This window comes from Oncorhynchus tshawytscha, linkage group LG16, assembly GCF_018296145.1.
Source record: "Oncorhynchus tshawytscha isolate Ot180627B linkage group LG16, Otsh_v2.0, whole genome shotgun sequence".
Classification (NCBI taxonomy): domain Eukaryota; kingdom Metazoa; phylum Chordata; class Actinopteri; order Salmoniformes; family Salmonidae; genus Oncorhynchus; species Oncorhynchus tshawytscha.
Window position 1 is genome coordinate 87,844,901 of NC_056444.1, and position 17,958 is coordinate 87,862,858.

Sequence of the window (17,958 nt, forward strand, 5' to 3'; positions counted from 1 at the left end):
ATTTTAGAGTACTAGATGCACGTGGCAAATTGGGGTTCTCCTCCCCCCCCGGCACACTCGCTGTTTGTGAATTCAATCATTGCGATCAGATTGTACCAAATCAAGTCTATTAAAAGTTGGAATACTTGGACAGCATTCCATTTACACAGATGGTCACAAACAAGATGTAATTAGAAAGAACACACAAAGGGCCTTTATTCTTGGAGTTTTAGTTTTATCAGGCTTATTAATTTAGGTTGTTAACAAAATCTCCTCCCCCGGCACACTCGCTGTTTGTGAACAAATCAGGCTCTATTAATTTAGGTTGTTAACTGGGATCTTGTACCTGCGGAAACATTCTTGGATTTTATTTTATTAAAACAGGCTCTATTAATTTAGGTTGTTAACTTAATCTCATTGGAATAAATCAGGCTCTATTAATTTAGGTTGTTAACTGGGATCTCGTACCTGCGGAAACAAATCAGGCTCTATTAATTTAGGTTGTTAACTGGGATCTTGTACCTGCGGAAACATATCAGGCTCTATTCATTTAGGTTGTTAACTGGGATCTCGTACCTGCGGAAACAAATCAGGCTCTATTAATTTAGGTTGTTAACTGGGATCTCGTACCTGCGGAAACAAATCAGGCTCTATTAATTTAGGTTGTTAACTGGGATCTCGTACCTGCGGAAACAAATCAGGCTCTATTAATTTAGGTTGTTAACTGGGATCTCGTACCTGCGGAAACATATCAGGCTCTATTAATTTAGGTTTTTAACTGGGATCTCGTACCTGCGGACACGGACATAGAACTGCGTGGTCGTGCATGTTGGCAAGTCTGCATCTCATTGGTTATACCCACGTGGGTGATTGAAAGATAAACTGAGCTCGGTAATACACTGTCACGGTGCCGACTTTTGCCCAATACCTGCAGCAAAAGCCTCTACCCCGTCCTCTGGCAGAGTACTTTAGGATTCTAGTTACCTTGGTGTAACAAGGGCCTAGCAGTGCGGCCCTACCAACCCTTCTTTTTATTCGTAATGGCCCTTCACGTGAGTTGGGTTTGTTCCTTCGTTCACGTTGACACTCCCTTATTTTCCGGTCTAGTATGAGGTCTTGGATAGATATACTCCTATTTAAATATTCTGAGTGTTATGGATTCCTCCTATAATTCCTTACCTTCAAGTTTATTTTACCTATGTATATATCAAAACCTAATAACTTCTTCTATTGGTTATTATGCTCGTCAGCTAGTAGTCACTTGGAAACTAGTATTGGTATATGTTTTGACTCTCTTAAAAATATATTATTGTCCACACAATGAAATATTCTTTAGTGCAATCACTTTAACCTATAACCAGGGTCACTTTCTGTTCAGTGAGAGTGTCAGAGGCGTTTGCTCTCCAGATCGTTAATCTGGCCTAGTTGTCAAAGTTTCAAGCTTTTATTAAGTCACTCTGTTTTTTGTCTTATACACATCATTACAATTCAATGGTTCTACAGTTTCTCAATACAACAATAATGCTCAATCAATCCTTAATGCTTTAAGCTATGCCTGATAATATTGCAAAACTTTAAATGTGTTAACACTTCTAACAATATTGACTAAATAGCAAAAATAGTTTGATTACCTTAAATGCTCAGCTCCTTGGTCACTTTCCTGTAATTGGTATTCTCACAGCTATGACACTGGATTCCCAATTCCAATATCTTTATTATATTATTTTTATTATTATTATTATTATTATTATTATTATTATTATTATTATTATTATTATTATTATTATTATTATTATTATTATATCTTCCAACTCTGTGTCTCAATATATTGTAACTGGTACTTGGCTGTTTTTCCTTGAATTGCTAATCACCTCTGGTTCCTGGTGTCTAAAATGCAAACGCCCGCTTTGCCTGTGTGATCAAGAGGTGGTTAGACCCCTGTTTTTCAGAGACTCAGTCGGGTTCACAAAATTCAACCAGTTTCTTCAGATAGTGACCCAATAAGTACTTAACCAAAATGATCCAGTTCTCAAAATATTGTTCTAGTGTAACAAAAAGCGTATAGTAAATTGACCTATGATGATTCTCCATGTGAAGTCTGTCTCATATGTTAACGAGGATCATACTGTCTTATGATCTTTATATACCTTTTTACAGGGGAAGTTCCCACTGGGGCTGTAGACCTACGTAATCTTAGGCCTGTGTGTTAAACGGAAGCTTCCTATTATTACCATTTAAGGTCATGTACTACTGACTCTCACATTGCTGCTTCCGTGTTACTGTTGGCTGATTCGACTCAATCATCCCATCTGGTTGTTTCTACCACTGGAGGTGGCGTAGGTGGTATGTCAAGCGTCAGCTGGGAGAAGTCTATGCTGGGTATCTCCTCTGCTTCCCCCTGCTGTCCAGTTTCTGCAGGTGTGGTCCGTGGTTCCAGGACGTCCGATGGATGCCCTGTGTTGTTGTCCCCATTGCTTGATGGAGTGGGCAGATTCTTTTCATCTCGTCACAACACCTTATTATGAAAGAGTTGCCAATCGCCATATAAGGTCCAAAGAAAAAGCCTGGAAGGAGGAGAGATGACTCGAAACGATTCGGTTGACCATTTTATGTGTGGATTAATTGTGGGAGTAGAGGACCTTGTGCATTTCAGGTAAAATAACAACTCAACATTTATATCCCAGGACAAATTAGCTAGCAACATCAAGCTAAATTGCCATAAATGTTTAATGCTTTTCGACATGTCCCCAAATGAATAGAATTGGTTCAGAGCTTGTTTTGATATTTCAATCTGCGTGTCGTGATCGCCTTTGGTGTGGGGACACGGTGTTACAATTCCATTTAGCCTAAAATGGCACCAAAAAATGTATCACTTTTTATTTTACCACTACAATCTGTACTTAGGACGAAACAAAACAAAAATAACTTGTGTAGAAAGTAAACATCCCGTCTGCATGACGAGTAGAAAAAAAAGAAAAGGTAACTTCTGACTATTTCTGGTCTGGCGTTTGACGACAACGGAATACCCTGCGCAGCCGTACATAATTAGAAAGAGGAGATTCTCATGATTAAAATGGTGGCCAAATTTAAAGTCACTTCTATTTCCCCCCAAATAGGAAACAATGGGACCACCTCAGTCATGTGTTGTTTACATGGCAACTATAAACAACGTGGTGGTCTCCTTGACAACAATAGAAAGGTGGGCATTGTGACATAGAACAATGGGCTGGGAATAGAACGTTCAGAAGGAGAGTTTTTATATTGATTTATTTTATATTTATTCCATCTTTATTTAACCAGGTAGGCCAGATGAGAACAAGTTCTCATTTACAACTGTGACCTGGCCAAGATAAAGCAAAGCAGTTCGACACAGACAACAACATAGAGTTACACATGGAGTTAAACAAACATAGTCAATAACACAATAGAAACAAAAAAAAGAAAGTCTATATACAGTGTGTGCAAATGGTGTGAGGAGGTAAGGCAAAAAATGAATATAAAAAAATATAGGCCATAGTAGTGTTAGAGTTGCGTAAATAATAGGTAGTAAATGCCAGAGGCCTGAAACTCATGAGGAACCCCTACAGGCACCCCCAACAGATTAGTGTGTATGTCAACTACATCCTCCGTCCATGGAGCACTACGTCTGTCTCCCATGGGATGGAATGTTTTCAGGCCCCCTGGATACAGAACCCAACAGCTGTTCAGCAGTAACATCAACAATGGTCAGTGGAATTACCAAACTGGTCAGAGCACACGTACCTTGCCAGTCTCCTCTAAGAATGGGTCTCAGCACTGTTTTGGGTCCACAGATCCACCACACCATAACTGGCCAAGTGGCATTGATGGTCATGTTACTACTGCAAGTATTGGTTTGGCAGGTAAGGCAGGTAAGGTAGGAGAGGGTAGGTAAGGTGAGTAGTGGGTAGGCAGGTAAGATAGGAGAGGGGGGGGCTTTGAGATTTACTTTCTTTGCTTTGGTTCCGTCCAGCCCCTTTTCCCCATATTACCGTGTAAAGGAATAAAGTCCTTGTAAACGGTACCACATTCTGCCTGTTGTCATCCTTACTCGCACCTACAGTCCATACCTCTTTCACTTCACGGAGAGTTTAGTTGTAGCAGGGTGTTGCGTTCCCTCTTCATAGAGGCGTGTGTAACATAATGGGGGCTCATCCGGGATCTTTCCATTAAACCCCCGGACCCTGCTGCTCTGAGCTCTCTGTGGTTAGTGATTGAGGTGTGATGGTAGGTTGTGAGTTTGGATGACTTGTTTAGTTAGTGTGTTCAGGAAACTGCGTTGAATAAGATGGCTGCATCAGTAGACCTTATAGCTATAGCTGACCATTATGGATTTGTTTTCCCTGAGAAAGCCCTAAAGGCTGAGCTTTTGGTGCTAGTCAGGGAGGGTTTAGTGAGAGAACGGATTCTCTCATTGCAAGGACAGGAGACGGGTAGACCTTCTGATGCCAAGTCGGAGGACAGGGCGGAGGAAGGGGTTCCTCGTACCCCTTTTACATTGCCCCGATTCGATCCTTTATCTTCTGCTTCGGGTCGTTCAGATGGGACTGCTAGGCTGAAGGTGAGGCTGGCTCGGTTAGAAATGGAGCAAAAAGATAAAGAGAGACAGATGAATTTTCAACTTGAAATTAGGAAAATAGAAGCTGACAAGGAGGTCCGACAACTGGAGCTAGACGCTGGCTCCAGTGCGACTCCACATGCTGCTCATCATCAAACCCACTTCGATGTGAGTAAAAACATAGCTTTAGTCCCTCCATTCCGAGAGTCGGAAGTTGATTCTTATTTCTCTGCGTTTGAGCATGTGACCACTGCGCTGCATTGGCCACTCGAGGTTTGGCCGCTCCTGTTACAATGTAAATTGTCTGGGAAAGCCCAGGAAGTAGTAGCTGCTCTCTCCCTGGAAGACAATTTACACTACGATACAGTTAAAACTACCGTATTGCGGGCTTATGAGTTGGTGCCTGAAGTTTATAGACAGCACTTCAGGAACCACAAGAAACCCTCTCACCGTACATTTGTTGAATTTGCTAGGGACAAAGAGTCTCTGTTTAGTCGCTGGTGTTCAGCCACCAAAGCTAACACCTTTGCTGATATTCGGGAGTTGATAGTGTTGGAGGACTTTAAAAGCAACCTCCCAGATAGAATTGTAGTTCATTTAAATGAACAGAAGGTGGCGACATTGGCCCAAGCAGCAGTGTTGGCAGATGAGTACGACACACAAGACTGTCTTTGGTGCACCACGTTTTGAAGGCCGGACGATTACGTCATCAGTTCCTCGTTCAGGTCGCTTTTCCTCTGACAACCCTAAGCCTTTTCATGAAATCTGTGAATGTTTTCACTGTCACCAAAAGGGTCACGTGATTGCGGACTGCCCAGTTTTGAAAAATAAACTGCAACAGTCCCAGTCACCGTCCCCAAAAATGAAAAGTTTGGGTTTAGTCAAGTCTTTGGCTCGTCCCTTGGATCGAGTTATTGATTCAGCATTTGAGAAACCGGATCCTGTCTATGCTCCGTTTATCTCTGCCAGTTGTGTTTCCTTAACAGGAGAACAAGCTGATCAAAAGCCCATACAAATCTTACGAGACACTGGGGCGGCGCAGTCAGTAATCGTTACTGATGCTTTACCCTGTTCTCCTGAAACGTATTGTGGCTCACATGTCATATTACAGGGGATAGAGACAAAAACCGTAGCTGTACCATTACACTGGGTCCACTTAGTGTCAGACTTGGTATCAGGACATTTCCGTGTTGGTGTCTACACTGCCAGTAAAAGGAGTCACATTGCTACTAGGGAATGATATTGCTGGTGGTAATGTGGGGCGGCAGGGTAGCCTAGTGGTTAGAGCGCTTCCTAGTAGCCAGAAGGTTGCAAGTTCAAATCCCCGAGCTGACAAGGTACAAATCTGTCGTTCTACCCCTGAACACGCAGTTAACCCACTGTTCCTAGGCCGTCATTGAAAATAAGAATTGTTCTTAACTGACTTGCCTAGTTAAATAAAGGTAAAATAAAAAAAAATAAAAAAATGTCACTCCTGTGTTAGAGGTTGTAGACAACCCAGAAATCAGAACTACAGATGAGAAATTGGTTCAAGCATTTCCACATGTTTTTCCTGCTTGTGTGTTAACGAGGGCACAATCTCGCAAGCTAGGAGATGTGGTGGATTTGGCTAGTTCCATTTTTAAGAACGTTGAAGTAGAAGACAATGCACCGAGTATGCCTTCTGCAATGTCGACAGTTTTTACTACCGTAAAAACTAAGACGGGAAAACGAAATCGTGCCCCAATTACATGACATTCTTTTGTCTGTCACCCCCGAGAAGGTGATTGAATGTCAAAAAGGAGACATCAGTCTTCGCAAGTGTTTTGCTTCGGTAATTTCCATTGAGGAAGCTAAAACTAAGGAGACAGCCTACTTTATGGAAGCAGGAGTTTTGATGCGTAACTGGGCAGCTCATGACACTGTTGGGGACTGGAGTGAAGTGTGTCAAGTGGTTGTTCCTACACCGTTCCGACAGCAGGTGCTGTCACTCGCCCATGACCAGGCGTGGTCTGGACACTTGGGGATCACAAAGACTTATAACCGGGTCCTTCGTCATTTCTTCTGGCCAGGTTTGAAGTCTGACGTGGTCCAATTTTGTAAAACATGTCACATATGTCAACTCACTGGGAAAGTGAATCAAACAGTTCCACGAGCGCCACTCTGCCCGATTCCTGTGGTGGGGGAACCGTTTGAAAGAGTGATAATTGATTGTGTAGGTCCATTGCTGAAAACCAGGTCAGGTAACCAGTTCCTACTAACAATAATGTGCAGTGCTACTCGATACCCAGAGGCTATTCCTCTCCGTACTATAACGGCTAAGACTGTGGTGAAGGCACTGGTGAAGTTCTTCTCTACGTTTGAACTCCCTAAAGTAATCCAAACTGATCAGGGATCCCACTTCATGTCTAAACTGTTTTCAAATGTGTTAAAGACATTGTGTATTTCCCATCAGGTCTCCAGTCCGTACCATCCAGAGAGTCAAGGGGCTCTAGAACGCTGGCATCAGACACTGAAGGCAATGCTACGCAAGTATTGTATGGATACCAGTACTGATTGGGATGAGGGGGTGCCCTTTGTCCTATTTGCTATAAGGGAAACGATACAAGAGTCCTTAGGGTTCAGCCCTGCTGACCTTGTGTTTGGACACACCCCACAGGGCCCGCTGAAAGTTTTGAAGGAGCATATCTTATCTCCTACACCCAGTAGCGCCCCTAAAAATGTGTTGGATTATGTCAGTAAGATGCGGGAGAGACTGCACGCCGCATGTGCGTTAGCCCAAAAGTCTCTCTCCTCGTCTCAAAAATGCATGAAGTTGCATTATGACAATGGCTGTTACGTTCCCCAGTTTATGTGTTGTAGTTTGTGTATTTGCATGTGTTTATTTCAGGAAATGGCTTCCTGAAATCCCTCAAGCAGCTTCCTGACCCAGCCCCCTCGTCAAGACGCAGCTGTCTCCAATTACTCATTCCTTCTGAAGCCATATAAAAGCCAGTGTTCTGTTCAAGAGAGATTTTTTTGCTGGGAGGTCATTGCAGAGAGATTGAATGTGAGAGAGGTCATTGCTGAGAGAGGAGGCTGATGGCTGTGGATAATTTACTATGTTAGTTGTTGTTAGCAGTTGGTATGTTCTGTGAGTTTGTTGCTCAGATAGAGCTTATTTGATGTCCTTTGTTTGTTAGTTTGAGAAATTATTTGTTCTCCTGTTTCATTTGTTCCCAGGGGAAGGCACCTAGGGAGTGCTTAGGCAAGAGGCCCGCGGGCATACATATACCCATAGTATATTCATTGTCTAGGCACACTAGGTAAGACTTGGGCGGACCACCCCCTGTATGGTTAGGGCTCTAGGTGGTGCTAAATTAGGTAAGTATTGGTTAGGCAGGTAAGATAGGAGAGGGGGCTTTGAGATTTACTTTCTTTGCTTTGGTTCCGTCCAGCCCCTTTTCCCCATATTACCGTGTAAAGAAATAAAGTCCTTGTAAACGGTACCACATTCTGCCTGTTGTCATCCTTACTCACGCCTACAGTCCATACCTTTTTCATTTCACGGAGAGTTGAGTTGTAGCAGGGTGTTGCGTTCCCTCTTCATAGAGGCGTGCGTAACAATGGTAAAAACCTCTCAGAATACACAACCACCCCTCTCCTTCTCCTATAGCAAATGGGTGTGTAGCCAGAACAGGTCTAGCATGACCACATATAATGCAGTCCTTTCTTTTCAGGGTCTTAGCTGTATACCTCATAGGACAGCCACAAATTGTCACTACCATCAAAACCAGTCTCTGCCTAATTGATCAATAGCTGAATAGTCTCTAACGTTAATTACCTGAATGGGATTTGAGACAGTGGTGGTAGGTGGCAGGTCCGGTCCAGGGGTGGTAGAGGGGTGTGTCTGGCTCTGGTTTGTCTGGGACCTCTGTGGTTTTGTCAGCACCTTAACAGAAAACAGGCCCATGTCGTCCCCAGCCCTTTCCTGTCCAAGGGTGTAAGTACCTGCATCAGAGAGCTGAATGGTTTTGATGGTTAGTAGGATTTCATCACCTTTACAGAGTTCAACAGTGCTCCCAGGTTTCCCCATATCATGGAAAACCTATCCACCTTTGTGGGATCCCCTATGCTATAAGGATACCCTCTTCTCCAATCCCAGAACTGTCCCAAATTGGTTATCATGTAATCCCCATACAGTCACCCTCCCCCATTTGATACCTGGCTCTGTCCAGGTAACAACCTTACCTACTCTAAATAATGACTTAGGTAAGATTAGTATTATCCTTATGTTCTGACATTATCATGTAGGAGCGCCCCTTTCATTCTCCACATGTCCAATTCTCCCTTTTGTCTCCACTCAGTAACTGTTATCTATACATTCTGTTATCTTTGCGCGTCCTGACGCCCCTTCTAAAACTTCTGCTCTCCAACCTTCAAGGTCACCGCAGTGCGGGGAGGGCTGTTCTGTCTGCCTTTTCCCCCTATCTGTCTGTAGCTCTTTTTCTCATGTTTCCAAATTTTAAGTAAATGTCTCACTGTTTGGCTTTATCTAAACTCATGGATTTTTTAGAATAGCATGTCTATGGTGGCAATTTCTAAAGTCTTTATATAGGTTAATTAAACTCTACTATAATTAATTTACCTTAAAAAATAAAAAAATAAAAAAAAACAGTATGACCCATGACCACAAATTCATTATTCAAATGGCACCCCCCTGTGGCTGATCAGACCACCCGGGAGAGCCATGAAAGCAGGTCAAAGGTTACACCATCCCCATACATTCGTGTTTCATACCAGACATATTAAAGAACCCTTTATCTTATTATTATTATTTTTTTTAAATAACTTGTTTAATTAAAACTCAGAAAATAAACCTCCTAATATTCCATATGTGAGTGTACCCCTTTAAGATATCTCTGGGAACATGGAAATCCCCTTAACCCAAACGTTTACTACAAAAACAAAACCTAATAATTACTATAATCCCCTCAAACTCAAATAATTTGTCTCGATGTTTCATGTCTTACATTCTTGTTTCTCCAAATTGTCTCCCCAAAATACTTCTTAAATACCCAGCCATTAGACACACACACAACTGTGATAAATGTGCACTGTCCCTTTAACATAAAATAAAATCAGCCTGCAATCCACTCTGCGGGCCTTTCATTGTTCCCCATTATAAAAACATATTCTAATGTTAGTATACCTTAACCTCCTGTTTAATTTCAACGGTGTTATCTGAACAATCAAACCAAAATCATTAATCGGGTTGTACTTATGTAAATTAATTAAAAGAACAAAATTAATTAAAAGAACAAAATAAATCTACCTTATTTCTCAGCACACTCAATTCTGCAATGTGGGTCCCCTAGGAATATTCAGTCCTGCAATCTTTTTGTTATCTGCAATACGTCTATTCGCTTGACTTGGTTAGAACACCCCTCCCGTCTTACGTCGACCACACCCGTCGCCCCGTCTCCCGTACCTAGTATATATCTTATCTATCTTATCTACTCAGTGGCTCAATTAATGTCTAACATAAGTATGTTCAGATGTTGATTATGTAATTCTACAATATTAGTATAGTTCAAACCTCATAATATAAATCTACACTAGAATTTTACGTTAATAGAGTTGAACACTTTTTCCAACAGTCATGCACACCCCCTCAATATTCAATGATATAACTCTCATCAGCAAGCCTGCGACTTTTTCAACATTCTCACCGGTACCAGCTCCAACTGTAATACCTAATGTACCACACTCGCTTGGCAGGCTCAAATGAATACAACTCAGACATCTCATCTGAAGGTCCCTGACCTCATTCATACCGATATTAGTCAAGCGTATTTCATGCACACGATTTGAGTCTCACAAATCTTCATTCACACCAGTAAGCTTCAACTTACACTTACGCAGTAAGCAGACCAGTAGGAGACGCAATGGCCTTCTATCCATTCTCTGTACAGCTTTTCACCCCATCTTTTCCATTCCTTACCCTCTCTGCCTTCATTCACTTCTAGAGTAGACTTCAGCGTTATCAACACCTTTTCTATTTCCAACAACATTTTATGTACACTACAATACTGTCAACAACCTATGCCTTTACTCAAACCCAAGTGGTACCCTTTCCTTATGGCTAAATCGGCCCCCAATTAGGTCTAAAGTAAGACCTCAATTATGCACTGTGGGTCCCCTGGGGTATTAAGTAGTCTAGTGTCCCCCGGATTATCACCTTTACTTCAATACCAAATGTACAAAATAAAAAATACAATCACTCCATATGACTAACGTGTCGACCGAATCCCATTTCTAGAACAACTCAAACTTGGTAGTCAGTGCGACGACTTTACTCCCCGATGTACTTCACACACACCTATGCTTTGTTAGGACCTTAGAGAGACCCTCTGCTTAAGGCTAAATCGGTCTCAAGTCCAAGTAATCAATTTAATTATCCGTCATTCACACTTGGCCCTGCCTAGTACATCACATTCACATCATATGGCTTTCCATTCACACTTTGGTGGTCACTCGTTACCCACCACTCATACATGTAGTCCCAGACTATCCATTCACACTTTGGTGGTCACTCGTTACCCACCACTCATACATGTAGTCCCAGACTATCCATTCACACTTTGGTGGTCACTCGTTACCCACCACTCATACATGTAGTCCCAGACTATCCAGTCACACTTTGGTGGTCACTCGTTACCCACCACTCATACATGTAGTCCCAGACTATCCAGTCACACTTTGGTGGTCACTCGTTACCCACCACTCATACATGTAGTCCCAGACTATCCAGTCACACTTTGGTGGTCACTCGTTACCCACCACTCATACATGTAGTCCCAGACTATCCATTCACACTTTGGTGGTCACTCGTTACCCACCACTCATACATGTAGTCCCAGACTATCCAGTCACACTTTGGTGGTCACTCGTTACCCACCACTCATACATGTAGTCCCAGACTATCCAGTCACACTTTGGTGGTCACTCGTTACCCACCACTCATACATGTAGTCCCAGACTATCCAGTCACACTTTGGTGGTCACTGCGTTACCCACCACTCATACATGTAGTCCCAGACTATCCAGTCACACTTTGGTGGTCACTCGTTACCCACCACTCGTACATGTAGTCCCAGACTATCCAGTCACACTTTGGTGGTCACTCGTTACCCACCACTCATACATGTAGTCCCAGACTATCCAGTCACACTTTGGTGGTCACTCGTTACCCACCACTCATACATGTAGTCCCAGACTATCCAGTCACACGTTGGTGGTCACTCGTTACCCACCACTCGTACATGTAGTCCCAGACTATCCAGTCACGCTTTGGTGGTCACTCGTTACCCACCACTCATACATGTAGTCCCAGACTATCCATTCGCACATTGGTGGTCACTCGTTACCCACCACTCATACATGTAGTCCCAGACTATCCAGTCACACTTTGGTGGTCACTCGTTACCCACCACTCATACATGTAGTCCCAGACTATCCAGTCACACTTTGGTGGTCACTCGTTACCCACCACTCATACATGTAGTCCCAGACTATCCAGTCACACTTTGGTGGTCACTCGTTACCCACCACTCATACATGTAGTCCCAGACTATCCAGTCACACTTTGGTGGTCACTCGTTACCCACCACTCGTACACGTAGTCCCAGACTATCCAGTCACGCTTTGGTGGTCACTCGTTACCCACCACTCATACATGTAGTCCCAGACTATCCAGTCACACTTTGGTGGTCACTCGTTACCCACCACTCATACATGTAGTCCCAGACTATCCAGTCACACTTTGGTGGTCACTCGTTACCCACCACTCATACATGTAGTCCCAGACTATCCAGTCACACTTTGGTGGTCACTCGTTACCCACCACTCATACATGTAGTCCCAGACTATCCAGTCACGCTTTGGTGGTCACTCGTTAACCACCACTCATACATGTAGTCCCAGACTATCCAGTCACACTTTTATAATCAACTAGAATGAATCATACATGTAGTCCCAGACTATCCAGTCACGCTTTGGTGGTCACCCGCTACCCACCATTCATACATGTGGTAAGTGTTCTCTGTTACCACCTACCAGCCAGGCATACTAGTACATCCCATACACAATGCATCATTAAGTATTGTTGATCAATAATACAACTGCAGTTGCCAATGGAGACATTACTTTCTCAACTATATTCAAACACATGTCACAATAGTTTACATTTAGTAACTTACATCAAACAGACACAAAATTAATTTGGATAAAGCCAATATGCAGAATTTCAGTTATTACAATGGGTATCTGCTTACCTTTTTAGTAGACCGGTCTTTTTAAGAGAAACACCGTCCGATGACAGCAATGGCCAATCGGCCGGACAATCTCCAGCGTAGTCCTTCTATCACGTCGGTGTCACCAATTGTTAGAGTTGCGTAAATTCGAATCTGGTATCAGGATAAATATAACAATGAGTCACCGATTGTATACTATGTATTTTTTATTAGCTAAGTAATAAATGGAAAATGCAACTTTCGTATATAGGTGCTCACTGTAATACCACACAGGACAGAACAGAGAACTGACTGGGCTCACTGTAATACCACGCAGGACAGAACAGAGAACTGACTGGGCTCACTGTAATACCACGCAGGACAGAACAGAGAACTGACTGGGCTCACTGTAATACCACGCAGGACAGAACAGGGAACTGACTGGGCTCACTGTAATACCACGCAGGACAGAACAGGGAACTGACTGGGCTCACTGTAATACCACGCAGGACAGAACAGGGAACTGACTGGGCTCACTGTAATACCACGCAGGACAGAACAGAGAACTGACTGGGCTCACTGTAATACCACGCAGGACAGAACAGAGAACTGACTGGGCTCACTGTAATACCACGCAGGACAGAACAGGAACTGACTGGGCTCACTGTAATACCACGCAGGACAGAACAGAGAACTGACTGGGCTCACTGTAATACCATGCAGGACAGAACAGAGAACTGACTGGGCTCACTGTAATACCACGCAGGACAGAACAGAGAACTGACTGGGCTCACTGTAATACCACGCAGGACAGAACAGGGAACTGACTGGGCTCACTGTAATACCACGCAGGACAGAACAGAGAACTGACTGGGCTCACTGTAATACCACACAGGACAGAACAGAGAACTGACTGGGCTCACTGTAATACCACGCAGGACAGAACAGAGAACTGACTGGGCTCACTGTAATACCACGCAGGACAGAACAGGGAACTGACTGGGCTCACTGTAATACCACGCAGGACAGAACAGAGAACTGACTGGGCTCACTGTAATACCACGCAGGACAGAACAGAGAACTGACTGGGCTCACTGTAATACTACGCAGGACAGAACAGAGAACTGACTGGGCTCACTGTAATACCACGCAGGACAGAACAGGGAACTGACTGGGCTCACTGTAATACCACGCAGGACAGAACAGAGAACTGACTGGGCTCACTGTAATACCACGCAGGACAGAACAGGGAACTGACTGGGCTCACTGTAATATCACGCAGGGCAGAACAGAGAACTGACTGGGCTCACTGTAATACCACGCAGGACAGAACAGAGAACTGACTGGGCTCACTGTAATACCACGCAGGACAGAACAGGGAACTGACTGGGCTCACTGTAATACCACGCAGGACAGAACAGGGAACTGACTGGGCTCACTGTAATACCACGCAGGACAGAACAGAGAACTGACTGGGCTCTCTGTAATACCACGCAGGACAGAACAGAGAACTGACTGGGCTCTCTGTAATACCACGCAGGGCAGAACAGAGTACTGACTGGGCTCACTGTAATACCACGCAGGACAGAACAGAGAACTGACTGGATGTATGTAAACAGTGATCTTATAGTGTGATAGACATTGTTCCAACCCGTCTGTAGGCCTATCACAGTAGAGGCTGGGTGTGGTTTAAACTTGCTCAGCCTATCGCAGGCATTCAGGCGGGTCCCCGCCTCTTGGTGCTTCTTGGAGTCCTCCCTCCGTCGATGTATAGATCCTTACTGTTCTGGTATCGCAGCTAGTTATAACAGTTGCTCAGTTCCTGCTATTGTGTTGTTCAGTATTTTTCCATCTCAGTTAAACCTCATGATGACCACCCCTCCCTATACCTGATTAACCACAACTCTGTAAGATACAGCAAGTCACACCATGTGCTCAATATTGTCACATACAAACACAAGGACAAAGCATCTGCTGGGCTGTTATCTACAGTTTTGCAACATGCAGGTCACACCATGTTACTCAGTTCTTGTCACACACACAAACAGGCAAGTAGATGTAGCAAGCAGTTGTTTAATCTCATGATGATGCTCAAGTGCACAAATGCAGATACCTCACGCAGCCAACATCAGATAATATTTAATCACATATATATGGTAATGGCTATAATGTAAAACACAGGATCCCACAGTGGCGAGGTAGTTACAATTGGTACCACGTTGCTCAGTAGAACTAATAGGAGCTGGCAGGTTGAAAAATGCCCTAAAATAAAGACTTTTTTTATTGATAACTCAAACTACGGCAAGCATCTGGGACACGGTAATATTATGAAACTGGTGGATGCAATAAACTCGTTTTTAATCAGAAAAAAGCATTATTAAACATGCCACGTTCATCCTGCTTTAGTAGCTAGTTCATCTTTTTAGCTGAGTGTAAATCGCAGGGTCAGTTATAAATTAGCCAGTTTTCGCAGCATATCAAATGTATGTGATTAATCAAACCTTAATAATGAATGTAAATAATCAAACCAATAGCCATATTTACTTACTTTACGTCTAAGACACGAAACGTCGATCCGCTGGACGTTGAAACAAAAATGTTAAAGATGACTGCTCTTTTTGTTGTTTCCGTTGACTACTTCTATGGTGAAACTGAAGTGAATTCTACTCCCACATCGTACATCGCCACCTAGTGGATGTAGGTTCCCATCAACATAAATGTTGCAGCACAAACGTGTGTAAGGGTATAATGAATATGAATAATGGAAATATGTGAATATTGAAATGTTGAGCAAGTTTGGACAGCTCTTTTAAGAACTATACTGAAATAAAACAGACTTTATAGTTGAATGGTAAAAGAGTTGGGAAAGAGTAACGCAAATCAAATCTGGAGGTTACATACCTGATGGTTAGGACAGTGTTAGATGGAGCCCAGTAAAGGACTGGGAAAGAGTAACGAAATCAAATGTGACTGTGGTGGAGGTAAAGATGGTTGGGACTGATGTTAATGTGAGGTATGGGACTGTAGGTGGAGGTAAAGAGGTATGTGACTGTAGGTGGAGGTATAGAGGTATGGGACTGTAGGTGGAGGTATGTGACTGTAGGTGGAGGTATAGAGGTATGTGACTGTAGGTGGAGGTATAGAGGTATGTGACTGTAGGTGGAGGTAAAGAGGTATGTGACTGTAGGTGGAGGTATAGAGGTATGTGACTGTAGGTGGAGGTAAAGAGGTATGTGACTGTAGGTGGAGGTAAAGAGGTATGTGACTGTAGGTGGAGGTAAAGAGGTATGTGACTGTAGGTGGAGGTATGTGACTGTAGGTGGAGGTATAGAGGTATGTGACTGTAGGTGGAGGTAAAGAGGTATGGGACTGTAGGTGGAGGTAAAGAGGTATGTGACTGTAGGTGGAGGTATAGAGGTATGTGACTGTAGGTGGAGGTATAGAGGTATGTGACTGTAGGTGGAGGTAAAGAGGTATGTGACTGTAGGTGGAGGTAAAGAGGTATGGGACTGTAGGTGGAGGTAGGGACTGTAGAGGTATGGGACTGTAGGTGGAGGTACTGTAGGTCGAGGTAGAGAGGTATGGGACTGTAGGTGGAGGTAGAGAGGTATGGGACTGTAGGTGGAGGTAGAGAGGTATGGGGACTGTAGGTGGAGGTAAAGAGGTATGGGACTGTAGGTGGAGGTATGTGACTGTAGGTGGAGGTATAGAGGTATGTGACTGTAGGTGGAGGTAAAGAGGTATGGGACTATAGGTGGAGGTATGTGACTGTAGGTGGAGGTATAGATGTATGTGACTGTAGGTGGAGGTATGCGACTGTAGGTGGAGGTAAAGAGGTATGGGACTGTTGGTGGAGGTAAAGAGGTATGGGACTGTAGGTGGAGGTAAAGAGGTATGGGACTGTAGGTGGAGGTAGAGAGGTATGGGACTGTAGCTCGAGGTAGAGAGGTATGGGGACAGTAGGTGGAGGTAAAGGGGGACTGTAGGTGGAGGTAAAGAGGTATGGGAATGGACTGTAGGTGGAGGTAGAGAGGTATGGGGACTGTAGGTGGAGGTAAAGAGGTATGGGACTGTAGGTCGAGGTAGAGAGGTATGGGACTGTAGCGTGGAGGTATAGAGGTATGGGACTGTAGGTGGAGGTATGTGACTGTAGGTGGAGGTATAGAGGTATGTGACTGTAGGTGGAGGTATAGAGGTATGGGACTGTAGGTGGAGGTAGAGAGGTATGGGACTGTAGGTGGAGGTAGAGAGGTATTGGACTGTAGGTGGAGGTAGAGAGGTATGGGACTGTAGGTGCGAGTAAGGAGGACAAGACAGAGAGAGTGGTACCGTTTACAGGGAATTTATTCCTTCACACGGTAATATGGGGAAAAGAGGCTGGACGGAACCAAAGCAAAGAAAGTAAATGTCAAAGCCCCCTCTCCTACCTTACCTTCCTACCCACCTAACTTAGCACCACCTGGTGCTCTAAGCAAAATACAGGGGTGGTCCTCCCAAGTCTTACCTAGTGTCTATAGACAGTAAATACTAAAGGTTATGTATGTGTAACAGTATAGCTACCGTCCCTCTCCTCGCCCCCTACCTGGGAACCAGGGACCCTCTGCACACGGACAACAGTCACCCTCGAAGCATCGTTACCCATCGCTCCACCCATCGCTCCACCCATCGCTCCACCCATCGCTCCACCCATCGCTCCACCCATCGCTCCACCCATCGCTCCACCCATCGCTCCACAGAGCAAGAGGAAACCACTACTTCAAGGTCTCAGAACGAGTGACGTCACCGATTGAAACGCTATTAGCGCGCACCACCGCTAACTGGCCATTTCACATCGGTTACATATGCCCACAGACCTCTTACCTAACCACTCCCTAGGTGCCTTCCCCTTCCTCCCTGGGAACAAATTAAACAGAATAAAACATACATAAGTAATTCATTTCAAGAATCAAAAACACTGCATCCTATTGGCACACACATACCTTAGAGGTTACAAAAATACTGAACAAAACCTCTCTCTCTGTCTCTCTCTCTCTGTCTCTGTCTCTCTCTCTCTCTGTCTCTCTCTCTCTCTGGCTCTCTCTGTCTCTCTCTCTCTCTCTGGCTCTCTCTGTCTCTCTTTCTCTCTGGCTCTCTCTGTCTCTCTTTCTCTCT

At 44.0% G+C, this 17,958-nt stretch overlaps 1 long non-coding RNA gene across 1 annotated transcript; it reads right to left on the reverse strand.

Annotated features, from left to right (window-relative positions):
- Window positions 1–506: 506 nt before the first annotated feature.
- LOC112256966 lies at window positions 507–15,435 on the reverse strand. Its single transcript, XR_002954489.2, has 4 exons — window positions 15,356–15,435; window positions 12,850–12,981; window positions 8,358–8,537; window positions 507–2,543 (listed from the first exon to the last, which is right to left on the reverse strand). It is a non-coding gene; the product is annotated as an uncharacterized LOC112256966 (long non-coding RNA).
- Between the last annotated feature and the right edge of the window lie 2,523 nt (window positions 15,436–17,958).